General features: G+C 39.0%; 1 protein-coding gene across 2 annotated transcripts in view; it reads left to right on the top strand.

Annotated features, from left to right (window-relative positions):
* Window positions 1–14,112: 14,112 nt before the first annotated feature.
* LOC114241639 (protein scarlet) overlaps window positions 14,113–17,479 on the top strand; it is a 47,908-nt gene continuing 44,541 nt past the window's right edge. Inside the window, exon 1 of one of the 2 annotated variants that reach the window (XM_028172519.2) lies at window positions 14,113–14,246. The gene's annotated coding sequence lies outside the window, so the exon portion shown is untranslated. The remainder of the gene's footprint in view (window positions 14,247–17,479) is intronic. The other variant, XM_028172518.2, reaches the window with a different exon arrangement.

The following is a 17,479-nucleotide window of genomic DNA, read 5'->3' as shown; positions in this document are numbered from 1 at the left end:
CGAATTGCTAAATAAATTAGTGCTTAATTCAGTAGGAAAACTAGGTTACACAGTAAAAAATATTTTAATTTTAATTAAATGTTTTTTTTAGGGGCCAGCTCCGAACCTCACACGATGTTCACGCACGTGAGGTGCGCGCGTTATGTGAGATCCGGTGGTCGAAGATGGTAAAGACCCATTAAATGACTTTTTTTATGGCCCATTTTTCAGACGAGCATACGGCCCATCGGGTGAGTGATTACCGTCGCTCATGGATGTCAGCAACGCCAGAGGCAGAGCCAAGCCGCTACCTACCGTTTAATACTCTTCACGAGCCTTGTTTGAAGAATAATCCCATTGAGAATAACCCAACGTTAGCAAGGGGTCTAACAAGATGGGTCATGGGATAGGGCTTAGTCGATGGACGTCGTGGGTAACAAACTCGTGGTTTGATTTTTTTATTGCATTGATGGATGTACGAGCTCACGGCCCACCTGATGTTAAATGGTTTCCGGAGTCCATAGACATCTACAACGCAAATGCTGCCACCCACCATGAGATATGAGTTGTAAGGTCTCAGTATAGTTACAAGTTACAACGACTGCTCTACCCTTCCAACTGAAACGCATTACTGCTTCACGACAGAAATGGGCAGGGTGGTAGTACCTACCCGTGCGGACTCACAAAAGGTCCTACCACCAGTACCTAATTACGCAAATTATAATTTTGCGGGTTTGATTTTTATTACATGATGTTATTCCTTCACCATGGAAGTCAATCGAAAACATTTGTTAAGTACGTATTTCATTAAAAAAATTGGAACTTGCCATCGGGATTCGAGCACCGGTGCATCGCTAGATACGAATGCACCGGACATCTTATTATTTATGCCACGATGACTTCAGCAAAAGCTAAAAGGGCTACTAGTCTGTCCTTATGATTTAAAAAGTGATATTATTTAATTTACCCTCGTTAGGTACTAGAAATGAATTTTCTATATAAATTTTGATTAATCTACTATTCTTACTTTGAATACAAATATATTATAATACAATCATTATTTTCGTATTAAAATTCGTAATTATGTCAAACCTGATTTAGTTTTGGATTGTTACTAGTAAATCAGTCGAACATAATTCACGATAATTATTTATTTATTCATAGAAGTCGTGTATTTTCTATCAAGTGATTATATTTATTAAAGTATATTGATTTTATGTTTACGACTCATTTAATTAGTCTCCCATAGAGATATGCTGTGACACGTGATACGTAGAGGACATGTGATGCGTAGAGAGAAGATGCATGTGACTAGGAGATGTATGGAAATGGTAGTGCAAGGTAGAGGGGGAAGAGGTCGACCGAAGAAACGTGGATGGAGTGTGTGAATGACGATATGAGAGAGAGAGGAGTGAGTGTTGAGATGACGGATGATAGAAGAGAATGGAAGAGAAAAGTTAGCTGTGCCGACCCCACCTAGTGGGATAAGATGGAGAAAAAGAAGAAGAGATATGCTGTGTACTGAACCATTTATGAATTTACTTTTCAAAACTAGAGATGGAATAAAATAATGTAGTTTTGAAAGACATCGTGTCTTCTTTTAAGTTGACAGCAGTTTAAAAATCTTGATTTTACTTATAGCCCAAGAGCCCGCGATGGCCAGACCTTCGTTATTTTATAAAAGCTGAAAGTTGTGTATGTCTCCAACACAGGTTTTTTTCTTCCTACCTATGCTAATAGCTTTGAGAGGCTATTTTAGCTTCACCCTAACATGTAGGTGAACTCACGGAGCTCAAACCGGAAGGGTTGCTAACACTGACCCTAGCAAGAGCAGTGCTTCGCAGAAACTACCACCGGCTCAAGGTAAGAACGACCCACGACTATAGAGGTCTGATTGTGGTTACTTGGGTAGGTAACAGGTAGTAAAGGTATATAAAATAGTACCTTAAATTCTTTAAAGTATATTTTTTTTTATATTTTCTCCAGAATATCTTTAGAAATCACGATATCCATTGCCGGACCCTTTTTACAGTTGCTACCCCCTACCAGACACCCCTAGTCTGGCCGTCGCGAGCTCTTGCTCCATTATATATATATATATATTAAATACTGGCATTAAATATTTACATCAAATAGTAAAATAAAAATAAAATATAATGCCAAGAACCGATTCGAGCCATTTCAAATGCTTCTTCAAATGTCTTAAATACTAAAGTTTATTTATAATGTGATAATAATACAACAAATTTTACTATCCATGTCATTGTCATTGACAGTTTATTGTCATGATGATTTTATTATTATTCTCGTATTTGGACGTGTTTAAACTTTTATTACTAAGCTTTAAAAATATTTATAGGATCAGTGATAAGAAGACTAAGAAACCCGCTCCACTGAGACTTTTTTTTTTATTACTTAGATGGTTGGACGAGCTCACAGCCCACCTGGTGTTAAGGGGTCACTGAAGCCCATGGACATCTACAACGTAAATGCGCCACCCATCTTGAGATATAGTTCTAAAGTCTCAGTATAGTTACAACGGCTACTCCACCCTTCAAACCGTAACGCATTGCTGTTTCACGGTAGAAATAGGCGGGGTGGTGGTACCTACCCGTGCGGACTCATAAGAGGTTCTACCACCAGTGAATATAATAGTATCGAAAATAACATACGGAGTTATTTTCGGAAAATTTTCTATAGTTCGCAAACCTTACAAGTCCTCCCAGACTGAGCCCCGTGAGCTCGCCCACTAGTCAAGGTGAAGCCAGAATAGCCCCTGGAGGCTTCTGACAGATAGGTAGGCAAAAAGTTAGGACTTACATTGTTTAGCTCGTATGGAAAGTTACCAACACTAGCTAGTTATTTCGTCCGTTTGTTAACATTTTGTTATGTTTACGTAACGTTTCAATTTTTCAGTACACTTCGGCAATTTCATACTTTAACCCCTAATATTTATACATACTTGCAAACAACTATCAGTGTCAAAGTACTAATGCATAGTTCAAGCATATTTATTTTGACTAGAGGTCCCGCAGTAGTCGAAATTCGACTATAATTAATTGGAATTGTAAGCTTGTACACTATTATGACTGTATTTTATACTTCTTTAATCACAAATTTCGCCAAGACTACACTATAAAAAATATTAACAAAGACAAACAATATTTAATCTCAATTTGACAACAGACGTCAAGAACAAAAGTTTGACAATAAATAGTATGCATGCGTGTGTGCGTCAAATACATGGTATGTAGTGTGTGTAATGTTTTCTTTATTGATTTAATGTATCTTTTATGCATTATTTTTAAAAAATATTAGCATTGTGCACTTGTTCTCTATATTCTCTATAAGTGTGAAAAATTTCATACTCCTCCGACCGCGTAATTTTCGTAAAAGGGATACAAAGTTTTTGCTTCACGTATTATATATAGATTACCTTAAACTGCTCGTGTTTTTGATTTGGGGTTACAACTGAAAATAACAATGTGCTGTGTAACATTTTTATAAACGAGTACCTAAATAACTTACATTTTAACAATAGAAATACAAGAATACTATTTTATTTAAATAATCTTTTGCATTTTATTTAAATAATCATGTCTTATATTAATCGCATACTTTAAATCTTTTTGACGTAAACGAAATAAACGAAATACATATTATTTAAAGACTTCACTTCTATTTTTAGAAACCTAAAATAACGTCCCCGATGAGGTTTGCATAGAAAATGTGTCCAATGACCAGAATGAAATTCCACAGTAAATGTTCGTTTTTTTTTTTGTATATTTTGTATATTTTGTTTAGTTTTGTTACAACATGTGTCGCGAGTTACATCTAAAGAAAGTTACGCGAAGATTGTTTGCGTATTTTTTTTTATGATTTAAAGATGACTGGTGGCCCGGAGGCCTTTTCAGTTTCACCAGGACAGGTGGGCGAGCAAAGGCTCAGCCAGAAGGGGTGGGATTTGCTCATAGCTGCCCGAGCGCCTCCAAAGAAGACCTAACAACTCAAGAGCAGCTGCTTCGCGAATGAATCTACTACCGGCTCGGAACCCGCTGAGAAAATCCAGCGAGAAACTAAGCGAGCTGATTCATGGGTTAGGTTGCACGACGAACTCTTTGTCGAGTTCGACGAGTACGGCTACCGGGGTCCCTGAGCCTGCTCCTAGTTTTGGAGCTGAAAGCGTCTGTCTGCGTTAGCGTCGAAGCCGCCGCCTTGAAACACGTCGTGGCTTCGGTCAGCTTCTCCCTCCTAGCGCAGTCAGTTGAGCGGCGTGTGCACACACACATGAGAGAGGCCTGCTTCGTTAACAATGTCCATTATATTTCATTTCACTCAATACTTAATGCAAAATAAGTAATCGCCTATCCGAAAGAGCTAAATAAAACATCTCTCGACGTCAAAAGGTCGTGTCGTATGAAGAATGAAGTTATGAAGCGAATACCATGTTTAATAGTGTTAAGATGCTATATTTCTTATAGAACATAACATAACATTTTAAATTAAATTAATGATTAAATGATTTTACTGATTTTTTTTGTGTGTATTCAAGTGATTTTTTTAGATAATTTTAAAATTTTCCGTTTTAACGTGTACAGTGTGTTTAGTGTGAGTTTTTTAACGTTCTCAATAGCGTAAAAGTTAACTCAAGCTTGGATGCAGTTGGAACAGCGCCCCTAGCGGCAAATATAGGCAAACGTTCCAACTGCATACAGATTTGAGTTAACTTTAACGTTATCGAGAACGTTATGACGGCCACTCACATGCGCGCAAATATTCGTACATTCCACTCACATGCGCATGTGAGTGGCCGTCAAACATTCATTCGCAAACTTAGCGGCTGTGCAAATGGGTTCGGTACTCAATTTGCGAACCCGTTTGCGCTTCCTCCTACACTTGTTTACGAATGTCTCACGAATTTCTCCTCCTTTTTAATTCGTCAATAGAACATTGAAGAGAAAAAGAGTTTTGAATTCTTTCCCAGACATCATTAACAGCCATACTGTTTTTATGGGATTTCTTTTGATGAAGATACGCTACACAGTAGACGTCACGATCTATGAAAATAGCGAAACGTCCGTTGCCTTCGCAATCCAGGGCGCAACTGGTCACACAAATGTGTGGGAGACTACGCGAAGGATCGCGGTTTGCGCGCTTTGATGTCTGTTAAAAAACCGACACAGCTTGGAAAACCACGAATGCAGCGAAAACTTTGCATACAATCATTCGCAAATGTCGTCCTACACTTGCGGGTTTGCGTATTCGTGCGAATGTGAGTGACCGGTATTAGAAAACTCGCACTAAGCACACAGGACAATGTCTGCCGGGTTTCTTAGTTTAAAATAAAACTATTCTTGCTATTCCGTTCGTTCATATTCAGTTCCAAATTCTCATGTAGCGAGTCTATAACTTTGGAGATAAGTGTAATTCAGATTAGTGGCAGTAGCGTGTTTATTTATTATATACATAATATTAAAATAAAATTCTTGTTTCAAAAAGATTTATTATAATATTAGCACTCTCGAGTAACAAAAGTTTGTGATACTTAAAACCGGATAGTCGTGGTATTAGCATTTTTAATGGTAGAGGCAAAAAAAAAACTCAAGTAGACCTTAGTATTTGGTTGAACCATCATTACATATTTTGACTATTTAAATGTTAATTGGATGAAATAGTTTATAGACGACACAAAAGTTCAAATTTTAATTACCTATAGTATATCAATACATGTATATGTATACATATAAAAGTCGTGTTTAAAAACCGCACCATCGACACGCGGATTCTCTAACTTGATTACGTTCGTAAACTGAAGGATTATTATAAATCAAGTTCATTAACCCTATCTTAATACAAAAAGTAGACGAGTGACCTTCTAACTTAGTTGTCTTAATTTACATGTTTGTTTTATAAATAAATCGTTTCCTATGTTGGTAATATGTTGCTCGGGGGACTTGTACTGTAATTATAATATTAATAAATAATAAATAATTGGGAACGAATCACGCATGATCTTCCGGCTCCAAATTAGGGTTCCCTGTGCCATGGGTACCAGACGTTGACATACATACTTATTTACGTTTAAATATATACATTTAAAGATAATCAACACCCAGATGGGTAGGCAGCGGCTTGGCTCTGTCCTGACATTGATGAAATCCATGGGCGACGGTAACCACTCACCATCAGGTGGGCCGTATGCTCGTCTGGGGAATAAAAAAAAGATCAAACAAACTTTTTACTTACTTTTTTTATTTAACATACAGATTCGTTACGGCTAGAGAGAAAAGATACAGTTTAGGTAGAGCGAGAGTGAAAAAATAGACAGAGCGTCTTGCTAACCCTGAGAGGGAAAGAACAAGGAAGATAGGTCCTTTCTCTTATACTCAGCATTCCCTAGTACAAGAGAAATTTGATTTAATAATAAAAAATGTAGAACAGTACTACACACTGCAAAAGAAGTTCCACTTGTTTCAAGTGCACTAAGTTGCACGTACACAATTTTTTCTATCTACCACGGAATCTTTGAACATCATTTTCATCGACTTCAATACGTCCGATTAACTTGAGAATTTTCATACGCATCAAGGATCGATGATAACTGAATAATTTCATAACTTCGCCCTAATATCTTGATCAGTATCAAAAGGATAAAAAGGATGAGGTTTTTTTTTTTTTTTTTTTTTTTTTTTTTATTGCTTAGCTGTGTGGACGAGCTCACAGCCCACCTGATGTTAAGTGGTTACTGGAGCCCATAGACATCTACAACGTAAATGCGCCACACACCTTGAGATATAGTTCTAAGGTCTCAGTATAGTCACAACGGCTGCCCCACCCTTCAAACCGAAACGCATTACTGCTTCACAGCAGAAATAGGCGGGGCGGTGGTACCTACCCGTGCGGACTCACAAGAGGCCCTACCACCAGTAATTACGCAAATTATAATTTTGCGGGTTTCATTTTTATTACACGATGTTATTCCTTCACCGTGGAAGTCAATCGTGAACATTTGTGGAGTACGTATTTCATTAGAAAAATTGGTACCCGCCTGCGGGATTCGAACACCGGTGCATCGCTTCAACACGAATGCACCGGACGTCTTATCCGTTAGGCCACGACGAGGTTCTAACTTTTTAAAACTACATATTCAATATTTTATTTTTCATGTGTTATCCGTGTACTTTTGCAACCCGCTGTACATACTCAATCAAATTATACCAACATAATTAATAAACTGTGTATTTGGGAATATTAACATACGTCGTCATATAAATCATTCATCATATTTGAAAGTCGTCGTGGCCTAAAAGATAAAGCGTCCGATGTATCTTGAGATGCAACGGTGTTCGAATCTCACCGGTAGGTACCAATTTTTCTAATGAAATCCGTACTTAACTAATGTTCACGATTGACTTCCGCGGGGAAGGAATAACATCGTGTAATAAAAATCAAAGCCGCAAAATTATAATTTGCGTAATTACTGGTGGTAGGACTTCTTGTAAGTCCGCACGGGTTGGTACCACCACCTTGCCTATTTCTGCCGTGAAGCAGTAACGCGTTTCGGTTTGAAGGGTGGAGCAGCCATTGTAACTATACTGAGAACTCATATCTCAAGGTGGGTTGCGGCATTTGCGTTGTAGATGTCTATGGACTCCGCTAACCGCTTAACATCAGTTGGGCCGTGAGCTCGTACACCCATCAATGTAATAAAAAAATCAGATCACGAGTTTGTTACACACGACGTCCACAATAATATAGCTTTCAAATAACAAACTTCATTATGCTCTATCTAGAGGAACCCTTGTACGAGAGTACCAGTGTAGTTCATATCAATTCATTTGTACACAAAAAATACACTTAATATAAACCGTCCGTTTGTTTAGCTTGGTTATTAATGAACTATACATTAGATGAACAAAAAATAATAACATTAGCGCTTGTGTAATAATTATTGTAGCTATTTTAATATCAATGTACATATATTTAGACAAAAACCCTCAACATACATAAAGAGAGTTTATGAGCCACGAAATTCTATTAAAATTCGACTTCACTTGTCCCTTCAAAGTTTATTATTATTATTAAATTCTTTATTTCAGATAATGATCTATATAAATGTTAGTAACAGTTATTTCTTAAAAATAAGTTAGTAAGGACACAGTAATAAAAGAAAACAACAACATACATACTACATACGATTGCAATAGCTGCATTACAAGAAAATTTTGTGGACCTCTCTGCAGTGATTGAGAAAAGGTCCATCTAATCTAGAAAATATCATGGCCAGGATGCTGTTGGAGCTAGCACCTACCCTGCAGAGCAAGGACGCGCTTCGCTTTCTTAATATGGCATAGAAATCGTCGGTGCGCGCCTCCGCAAGCATGCCCGATGCGCTTATGAGATATTTTTTAATACTACATATAACAAAATTTAAATTGTTCTTAAATCATGTAGTATAACATTTTACATTCACGACTATTGGTCAGATTCCCGACCGAATTCAATACTATGGCGTATAATTTTAAAACCCAACCGAATAGTTAAACATTTCCATTAAAGTGTCACGTTTGAAATGGTAATATCTAATTTTACATTCATAATGTGTCGAAATTATTGACAATAATAAAATGTTAATAAGAACTATTTGAAAACATTTTCATTCGGACTATATATTTCGACTAACATATCGAAATGTTAGTATTTTCTTAGGTTTTCACGAATTGTAGACACGATTAAAAACAGGTTTAATCTCGTATCTATCATAATTATTGTATAAATAGCGTCGCGTTTTGAATATTTTAAAGTTTTCATGGTCACGGAAGAGTTTTTAAAATCATGAACTAAATAAATTATTATTACATTTTAATTTATTAATGAAGTTATCAAAGATCAAACTGAATAATATTATTGATCGGAATACGCTTTAGTACGCATTTGCGCATTTAGACGCATTGGCATTTAAATACTACCATTTTCAACCAGCGAATTAAATTTTGATAAACGTACATTCAATCTGGGTTGTTGGATGGTATTTTTTATGCGATTTGTGGATGGCCGATATTAATATTACTAGTGGTTAAGAGTTAAAATATTGCATGACATCAAATATCTTGTATATTGTGGGCCAAAAGAATCCTATTGGAAGATGCTCTTATTTTTGCAAATGGCCGCCAATGTCAAATCTTCTTTGATATTTGTGGACTAGACAAGTGAAGAATATAACTGAACGAGCCATGGAGCTGTATACTCTCCAAGAACGCAGAATAACCGTGTCTATTTTTTTGCGTAACAATTCATACCTCGCAATTAGCCATCAGCCAGTCGTCCCTAAGGCGAATTTTGGTCAAAGACCTGCACATGTTCCTGTACAAAGTCCAGTCCGTGCATCAGCTGCTGGTTGTCGACCGCCAAACGCGTGTAACCTACGCCCAAGTCATCCACTATCTCGAGGACGAAGTGGACGATTCTTCGACCAAAATCATATTGAGCGATGAATGACAGTGCGTGTTATAGGGCCAATTAGGACTGGAAGATATGTGGTTCTAACAGGACGGAGCAATGTCACACACTGCGCGAGCCACAACCGATATTCTGAAGGCGGCGTTCCCGGGTCGCCTCATCTCTCGTTTTGGCGATTTGCACTGGCCCGCAAGATCGCCAGATTTAACCGTTCCAGTTTTTGTGGGTGTTTTTAAAATCTCGCGTTTACGTGAACAAGCTCGAGACCCTCAAGAACAACATTCGACACGAGTGCGAGAATCTGTCGCCCGAAGTTCTTGCCGAAGTGATGAAAAATTCAATAAAACGAGCCCGTAAGGCAGTCAATTGTGACGGCGCCGGCGCCCGTTTGGCCGATATCATCTTCTCGACTTGACCAATCAAATTCTAAAGGTTCAAATAAAGATAATCAAAAAACAGAATCGAAGTTTTGGAGTTTACTCCTTTAGAATCGATTTACATATATAGGCCCGGGGTATGAAAATTATGGGGACCAAAATCGTACTAGCATGTCACACGAAATGCGTTATGCGCCTGATTGGCTCCTGATTGCGTGATGCGTGCGCGCGCCAATCAAAATCGTACTAGCATGTCACACGAAATGCGTTATGCGCCTGATTGGCTCCTGATTGCGTGATGCGTGCGCGCGCCAATCAAAATCGTACTAGCATGTCACACGAAATGCGTTATGCGCCTGATTGGCTCCTGATTGCGTGATGCGTGCGCGCGCCAATCAGGAGCCAACGCGCGGCCGCGTTATCGCAGGTGACGCCGGGCTGCTGCGCCGGCAGTCCGCCACAAAGCCTCGTACTGATCGCGCGTTTCTCTCATTATTGTATTTTCATATATTTGTTAGTCGTTTGTTTTGTGTCTCGTTAATTTGTTAATAATCTGTAGTGTATCGTGTTGTCGTAATATAGAACTATTTCTCGTATTGTTTCGTTTAATTTTTTATATCCAGTAAACTCCAGTCGTGCGTCGGAGCGGACACACACACTTTTTTTTATTTAGAAAAAAAATGAGAGCCAAACAACATCGGATGACTTCTTTTGGCCCACCTTGTATAATTACTTAAAATATCGCAGCACAGCCTAAGTCCTGCTTGGAGTGTTGTCACATATTCTGCAGCCGATGCTCACAATCATCAGCTACTTCCATTGAAGTCTTTGCAGAAGATGGCAATTCGGGCAATGTCAGTAGCAGTGTGATTGGCTTAATCGTGAATCAAAAAAAAGCTTAAATAAATAATATAATAATAAAATAGTATAAACCCATAAAAAAGACATTAATTACGGTTTTCGGCGTTATTTTATGATGCGCAATTTTTATCGTAAAATAACTTTTTAAATACAGGGTTTTTATTAAGCTATTAAAACATGTTAAGAAAATAAAAATTCGAAAAACAGTCCATTCTTCATTTAATATTTTTCAATCATATTACCTAATTAAATACTAATATAATTATAGTTTTTTTTTAATAGATCGGCTTCTTTATTCATAATCTCTATATATATAAAATGAATTGCTGTTCGTTAGTCTCGCTAAAACTCGAGAACGGCTGGACCGATTTGGCTAATTTTGGTTTTGAATTATTCGTGGAAGTCCAAGGAAGGTTTAAAAGGTAGATAAATCTTCTATTTATCTTTTATTTATCGATTGAGGCACTACGAAGTCTGCCGGGTCAGCTAGTAATATTATAAAAGTATCCATAATCAATGTACACGAACTAGAATTACTTCTGTGTGAGCGCCAAATTATACACAAACTAGACAAGAAAATACTTTGACGGGAAATCGAAGCCGGACGATGTTGTAAGGTAGTTAATGTTATTAACCACCGGATTCCTTAAACCACTCCAATTAATCCCCGCTTGTGCGTTGGCAATAGTATATTCTCCCTGTACTCCCTATGCTGCCGGTATCCAATAGGAAAATAGGCACCACAGAAATCAATGGATTTTTTGTTATTAAGATTTCGGGAATCTGATTTTAGCAGAATGGTATACTCGAGAATTTATTGAGTGAGAACATATTCTGAAATATCACTGCTTAATTTCATCATTTCTATCTCGATGATTGTGAATAAATCGATACTCACTGGCTTACACGGTTCAATGCTTGACATGAATCCATTACATACATGCATGTTATAATTGTGTTATGCTAAGGAACTTGATGATATCAAATATCATAAATACGGAAAGACCTCATAAGAGATAGATAAATATAAACTCTATATGTATAATGTGTTTTCACATTAGATTAATTATTGTATTGAATTTTTTTACATAAATACCTATATGTAACTTTTTTTTCAATCATTATCTAACAATACAATTTAATTATTTTTTATTGAATAATTATTAATTATAGCCCCGTAAATATAAAACGTGGTACTATTATTATGAAATTATAGTTTTTAATTTGCCTATTAGTTTAATGAACAATTTTATCCTACAATTAGGGATAATTGTTAAGAGTAGTTTCTTTCTAATTTGACTCTAAACGCTTGATAATTATTTTATTTAGTAACCTGATAGTGGAGCTCTGGAGGCAGTGTGTGCAAGTGTCCAACAAAGTGGATCTGCGTCTTTCTGTTTTTCCTACCTACGCTTCATAGCCTTGAGAGGCTTTTTCAGAGTAACCTTAGCTAGTAGGTGAGCTCGCGGGGCTCAAACTTGACGACGTTGCTAACACGAACCCTAGCAAGAACCGTGCTTGGCAGAATCTACCCCCGGATCGGAAACGCGACCCACTGTGGAGATCCGGCGAGAAACTCAGTGGGCTGTGTCTGTGGGTTAATTTACTCGTCAAGCCCTAAACGATGACCGGTGCTTGAGGTTCTGAATCATGATGAATGTATCAGGAATCTGCTAGTACAGGCATCGCCAGAATCGTAGCTTTTTAATTGATTATGATTGAGAATTAATTAATTATTGAGAATGTTTTAAAATGTGTGACTGGGTCCTCACAGTAGTAGTATTTTCTATATATGGATGATGTCAATTCGCCTTTTTTTTTTTTTCGGGTAGAGGGCCGAACCTCCTACGAGGTCCCCGCGCAAAAGGGGCGCGCGGGGTATGTGAGACTCAACGATCTGCATGGTGTTGTGAGCAGACCGCGGGCCCAAGGATTTTAGGACCCACCCACTAAACGACTCCCCTGCACTCTTACACCCGACGTCCGATCCCCTCCGAGGTCAGAACCCGGATGAGGTAGGGGGGCTACCGCGGTCAACACTACAACCAGACGGCGCGGCTCACCCCAAGGACGCCCAGCCGACGGAGCCTTCGAGGCGAATCGAAGGCTCTGAAACGTCGGCCGTCTCGGTATGGCAGCCCGTCGGGCCGCCCAGACGGTGCCGCTGGTGTCCCGGAATACCCCGCTGGACCAGAACCAGCCTGCCGGGTCGGGACGCGATACACCGTCGACCGGTCGCTCTATTCACTCCACAGCAGCGCGCTAGAGTGCTGGTAGCGCGCCGCGCGGCCTCACCCCCTCAGGTCGCCCCTTGACCTTCACCGGGGGGAGGCCGCCACCTACAGGGGCCGGGACGTACGGGCGTATTCCCGCCTCCGGCCCCCGGCTCGATGGCGACGGATCGGTGCGGAAAGGGAAGAGCTCTCCCTCTCTCGCTCCGCCGCCTCCTTCTGCGAGATGGTGGACTCGCAGAAGTCGAGCATCGCCTTCCAGATGTCAATTCGCCTTTTTTTTTTTTTTTTTTTTCGGGTAGAGGGCCGAACCTCCTACGAGGTCCCCGCGCAAAAGGGGCGCGCGGGGTATGTGAGACTCAACGATCTGCATGGTGTTGTGAGCAGACCGCGGGCCCAAGGATTTTAGAGCCCACCCACTAAACGACTCCTCTGCACTCTTACACCCGACGTCCGATCCCCTCCGAGGTCAGAACCCGGATGAGGTAGGGGGGCTACCGCGGTCAACACTACAACCAGACGGCGCGGCTCACCCCAAGGACGCCCAGCCGACGGAGCCTTCGAGGCGAATCGAAGGCTCTGAAACGTCGGCCGTCTCGGTACGGCAGCCCGTCGGGCCGCCCAGACGGTGCCGCTGGTGTCCCGGAATACCCCGCTGGACCAGAACCAGCCTGCCGGGTCGGGACGCGATACACCGTCGACCGGTCGCTCTAATCACTCCACGGCAGCGCGCTAGAGTGCTGGTAGCGCGCCGCGCGGCCTCACCCCCTCAGGTCGCCCCTTGACCTTCACCGGGGGGAGATGTCAATTCGCCTGACATGACATTTTTTTTTTTTATCTAAGCCTAAATACATTCTCGAAATTAAATCGAATTGATGTGGACATGTCGAAATTCTAAAACGATTATAAAAAACCAGGGATGTGTTCTAGAATAACGTTGGCTCAATTTAAATCACAAGATAGTTGAGATTTTATGTTATTGTAATTATTTTATTGCCAGAAAAGAATCGCAACTTAACAGCAAGTGCAACAACAGCTCCCGGTCCGATTTTCGACGCTGGTAAAGAAAATCGCATTTAATATTTCTAATACAAGTAATCTAAGCTTCTTCGTAGGCTTATTCCAATGAAATAGTTGAAAGTAACAAAAAAGCAACACCCTGTAGTTCGGAATGTCTGACACTAATTTGTTTGAGATGCCCGTGTGTGTGTGAGACGCGACAGTCAGTTGAAGGTTCCCACAAACATCACACGTATATTGTTCAAGCTTAGTGAAGTGTTTGACGTATTCAATGAAATCCTGTATTTAGTCGGATTTTATTTTGACCGTGTTCTTATAGGTGAGTTTTTGTTGAATGCATCGTTATGAGTTAATTAATATACGGCACTTTTAGTGTGTTTATCATTTCGCACATTATATAAAAAATTCGAAAACTGATCGCTTCATCAATGCGACATTTTTAGTAGGGATGGTGTTGTTGTGGGAATTTTTTTCCTATGCATTTTTATGTTTTTAATCTTTAAAGGTACCTTAAAATTAATTTAATGACTAAAGTACATTTCATTAATTAAGTTTAATGTCGTTCGAAGCGATTCAGCTTTAGAAGTTTACGTGAATTTTTTTATTGAAAAACATATTTACGTAAATTTCCTATTCGACTTCCTATAGATTGTTGATTTCGTATATATTTTTACTTACACTTCAACGCAGTTTTTTCAAGACTGAAATTTATCAAATCAATTGCAATTAGCACGTGGGATTAATAAAAACATATAATGTGATTTACTTAGATAAAATACGTATTTTAATAAGATAGATATTATTTTATAAAATACATTCATGATTCTGATAACGGTCAAGGACGATTTTTAGACACTAATCTTGTAACTAATTCCAAGATTTATAATATATATGTTAATAGTTCCAGTTTTTTATATTAAATTAGTAAAGATTTAGTGAAATAAATTGGTCCTGTTATATTTATAAAAGAAAATTTATCTGTAGAACATGTACTAATGCACATTAAGTTTCAAAAATTATAGTTTTTTTTTATGGCAATTGGCACGTCGCGTTCGTTGGCATAGTTTTAAAAATACACACGTGATTACCAAATTCGTGTAAATTATGTAATTTATGAATTTTCCATTAATGCATTACCAAATTCTACGTCTAGACGATTTTTAGGTGGTGCAGACTTGGATATTGACAAATTTATAAAAAAATATATAAGTATTATAGATACAATACCACGTATGTAATCGAGTTAAAAATGAGACAGTTTGTAAGACGTAATATTTTTTACACTTAATTCAGCTGAAGAGAAACAAACATATTTGTATTGATTCTTACGAATTTTATAATACAGATCGAAATATTTCGACCTCCCGAAGCGATTATGATCCTTACAATATAGAGTTCAGCGTGAAACCTAACCTAAACATCAGCCGTGCAAACATTTCTTGCCGGATCTTCTCAGCGGGTCGCGATTACGATCCGGTAGTAGATTCGTTCGCGAAGCAGCTGCTCTTGAGTTGTTGGGTCTCCTTTGGAGGCGCTTGGGTTGCTGTTAGGAAATCACAGCCCTCCTGGCTGAGCCCGTGCTCACCCACCTGTCGCGGTGAAATTGAAAAGGCCTCCGAGCCATCAGTTTTTTTTTTTTTGCTTAGTTGGGTGCCCGAGCTCACAGCCCACCTGGTGTTAAGTGGTTACTGGAGCCCATAGACATCCACAACGTAAATGCGCCACCCACCTTGAGTTATAAGTTCTAAGGTCTCAGGTATAGTTACAACGGCTGCCCCACCCTTCAAACCGAAACTGATTCACGGCAGAAAAATCAGAAAATTCTTCAATCCTAAAAAAACCCATATTATTATGTACTAGTAGTGGGCAATACTCCATATGCCCGGAATATATTATACCTTGCCTTGCAATATATCTATCGCTTTTTAATCTGAGTAAAATCTTGAGTCAATAGGTCAATTATAAATTAATGCAGTTATTTAAATGATGACGTCATTCATTTGAATATCATGTTCGACTGCCTTCGTTAGTAATAAGCCATGTGCTTTTGTGATATAGTAACTAACAATTTCGACAACGACTCGGGTGGTGATTTAAAAAGGCTAATAATAATTATAGCGTGTTAGTAATTATTTTAAAATATTTTTCAAATTTTTACAACGACTGCCTTACTTGTATTGATATCGATGCTGTCTGGTTGCAGTGTTGACCGCGATAACCCCCCTACCTCATCCGGGCTCTGACCTTGGAGGGGATCGGACGCTTGGGCGAAGAGTGCAGGGGAGTCGTTTAATAGGTAGGGCCCTGAAAACATCCTTGGGCCCGCGGTCTCGCAGTTGCGGACCAGTCCCACATAACCCGCGCGTCCCTATGCGCGGGGACCTCGTAGGAGGTTCGCCCCCAGCACGAAAAAAAAAATAAACCCGAGATCTCACCTACCTCTCCGAGCGTAGCTAGATTAGCTCCTTAGACCACCAGCGATTACGGAGGCGAGTAAGGTATCTTATAGTGTCATGGTCAAAAGTTCGTTTTATTCCACTTATGATATTTATTGCGTAATAAATCTTAATGATCAGTCAGAATATATTATCTATTAGACCAGTACTGGTGGTGTTATCGGAGAATCTTAATGATAATATTCTGCGCGGTAATTAATCACAGGATACTGGTATGCGACCTCGCTCTTTCGGAAAGGACTACCTATGCTTTATCCTTTATTTGTGACAGCAGCATACTCACCTATTTTCGGACGTAATTTTTTAATACACAACTTGAGGTCTGACAGTGGCGTGTTTTTTAAGCCACAACAATCTTGCGTATTCATATCGTGAAGCAATCTTGCGTTCCGCTAGCTTTTATATTTTTTATTGCCCTTGTAGGCAGACGAGCATTCGGCCCACATGATGGAGAGTGGTTACCGTCGCCCATGGACTTCAGCAATGGCAGGGGCAGAGCCAAGCCGCTGCCTACCGCAATCTCAGTTCAGAATATTGTAAGGTGGATTAATATTGTGATGTCTATGAGAATCGGTAATAATTTATCACCAGGTGCACTCTAAAACTCTCAAACAATGCCATAAAAAGAAAATAAGCTAATCTGTTAATATTAGACGAAACTATTTGATACACCGTTGTCGTCTCCTTCATTAATTTTCACGAATAAGATAATTTAAACAAATTTAATCTAGAATAAGGTTACTATGCGAACACATCGTGGGCAGCCCCACCCACCTTCGTGTTACGTCAGTTGTTCTTAATACAAATGGTCTCAAATACTTGAATCTATTATTCGAATTGTGAATATCGATTTTTAATTTTAAAATACATATTCGAACGCGGTTTAGTAAGCAGACCAGGAAATTGTAGCGCTTATTAACAGAAAACTTAATACTATAAAATGTTTGAAGGATTTAAAAATACCAAAATTGAAAATTGCATTAAAAAAAAGAAAACAATATATTATATAAATACCGAATATACCTATCATCATATCCTATGTCACAAACTGTTTTAAACAAAGCTCAATTAAAAGACATTGTGCAATATGTACTTG

This window comes from Bombyx mandarina, chromosome 05 (assembly GCF_030267445.1).
Source record: "Bombyx mandarina strain Sakado chromosome 05, ASM3026744v2".
NCBI lineage: Eukaryota > Metazoa > Arthropoda > Insecta > Lepidoptera > Bombycidae > Bombyx > Bombyx mandarina.
Note: the sequence above shows the minus strand (reverse complement) of the source record. Positions and strands in the feature narration are given on the sequence as shown.